Source organism: Otolemur garnettii, unplaced genomic scaffold (assembly GCF_000181295.1).
Source record: "Otolemur garnettii isolate 467f Iridium unplaced genomic scaffold, OtoGar3 scaffold00001, whole genome shotgun sequence".
NCBI classification, from domain to species: domain Eukaryota; kingdom Metazoa; phylum Chordata; class Mammalia; order Primates; family Galagidae; genus Otolemur; species Otolemur garnettii.
This window is the reverse complement of record NW_003852396.1, coordinates 13344647-13347106: the sequence shown is the minus strand read 5'-3', so window position 1 is coordinate 13347106 and position 2460 is coordinate 13344647.

The following is a 2460-nucleotide window of genomic DNA, read 5'->3' as shown; positions in this document are numbered from 1 at the left end:
AAAAAAAAAAAAAAAAGAAAAGAAATTTCTACTAATACCCTAATACTGAGACACCACTTGGTTCTCCTTGGCACGTGCTTTCTCTCATGGAAAGGAGTAACAAATCCAACTTATTTAATCACAGGTGTGTTATTGTAGTCTTTCTCTAAAATTCTTTCTGATAGGTTCCCCCCCTTTTAATCTAAATTTTCTAATATATTGGCATAAAAGTTGTTCAAAATATTTTCTTACTATTCTTCTATGATGATATCTACAGGATCTACAGTGAACTCACTTTTCTCATTCCCAGTATTTATAATTTGTGTCTCTCCTTTATTTTCTTATCAGTCTGACTAGAGGTTTACCAGGTTTATTGATCTTCTCAAAGTTCAATAGGTTTTGGTTTTATTGATGTAAATTGTTTTTGTTTTCTGTATCATTGATTTCTGCTTATATTACTTTTTCTCTGATTTTGCTTACTTGGAGTTTAATTTCTTTTAACATTCTAATTTCTTGGACTGAATTTGAAGTCATCAATTTGAGATCAATCTTTTCTATTACGTAGACATTTAGTGCTAAGATTTTCTCCCTAAATATTGCTTTACTGACATTCTACAAATTTTAGTACATTGTGTTTTCACTTTTATTATGTTGAAAACATTTCCTTTAGATTTCTTCTTTGAGTATATGTTATTTAAAGTATGTTATTGGGTTTACAAATAATAGGGGATTTTCCAGATAGCTTTCTGTTGTTTCTGATTTGATTGTGCTCTGAAAATATATTTTGTGTGTTTTTAATCATTTTTAAGTTGTTTAGACTAGTTTTACATCCCAGAAAAGGAACTATCTTGTTAAACGGTTTGTGAACAATTGAAAAATGACATAATCTGCTATTGTTGGCTGATAGTGTAGCACCATCTTAAATGCCTTTATTGATCCCACATCTACTTTTTCTGTCATTTCTTGACAGAGAAGTATCAAACTACAATTGTGGATTTGTCTGCCTCTCTCAGTTTTATATGTGTACCCATGTTTCCCTTATGTACTCTGAAAGTCTATTCATAGGTACATTACTGTTCACGGTTGTTATGCCCTCTTGAAAAACTGGCCACTTTATGATTATAAAATCACCTACTTTATCTTTGCTAGTATTCTTTTCTCTTAAATATACTTTCTCTAACATATTTCTAACCACTAGGATTTTTGTTTTGTTTTGTTTTGTTTTGGCCAGTATTGCCAAGTTACACCTTTATCCTTTTACTTTTAACCAATGTGTCTTTATATTTAAAGTTCACTTATTTCTTACAGTCCATATGTAGTTATGTCTTGCCCTTTTAACCAAGCTAACAATCCTTCCTTTTTATTGTGGTGTTTATATCATGGACATGTAATGTGATAATTGGTGTGCTTAAGTTTAAGTCTACAGCCTCACTGTTTGTTTTTGTAAATGTTCTTTATTTCCCTTTTCTTCTTATTCTATCCTTTGTGGACTAATTGAGTATTTGATTAAATTTTACTTGCTTTGTTTGCATGTTAGCTGTAATGCTTTGTTATTCTTGTTTCTACTTTAGGGTATACATCTTCAATTACCACAGTCCACCTTCAAGTGATCGTTTACCACTTCTGGTATAGTATATAAGGACCTTACAACAATATATTTTCATTTCTAACCTACAAGCCTTTGTATTATTATATTCATGCATTTTACTACACCAATATGTGCTGGAATTATTTGTGTTCAGACAGTCAATTATCTTTTAGAAAGATAATATTCTTTTTTTAGCCATTTTGATGCTCTTCATTCCTTTGTGGCAATCCAGATTTCTCTTTTAACATACTTTTTTTTTTGGCAGTTTTTTTAAGCTGGGTTGGGTTTGAACCCGCCACCTCTGGTATATGGGGCCAGAACCCTACTCCTTTCAGCCACAGGTGCCGCCCCAATATACTTTTTATAGTAAAAGTACGTGGATGATGAATTTTTTTCAGTGTTGAAAAAGTTATTTTACCTTTATTTTTAAAAGAAGTAACACATAATCCTCAGGAAGTATAGATTTTATGATAGAAACAGAGCTAATAATCTCTTACCATTCTCTGTCCTCCCTGACACTTCTCAATGGCTGACTGGTGAAAGACTATGAATGCTTATTTAGGAACAGCTAACGGGACTCATAATAGATTAAACTAGATCATGATGATAACATTGACAAAAATCATCATCATCAATTTATTCATAGTAAAGTCTCAGGAAATCATTATTGTAGTTTCATTTGGATAAAAGCTTGTAGCTTATTTCACATGTTACCTTTCAAGTGTTCCTCTATTGAATCATTATGAATAAGATATTAGTTGCCGGCTAGGCACCTATAGCTCACCCGGCTAAGGCGCCAGCCATGTACACCTAAGGTGGTGGGTTCGAATCCCCAGCCCGGACCCGCCAAACAACAATGACGGCTGCAACCAAAAAATAGCCGGGCGTTGTGG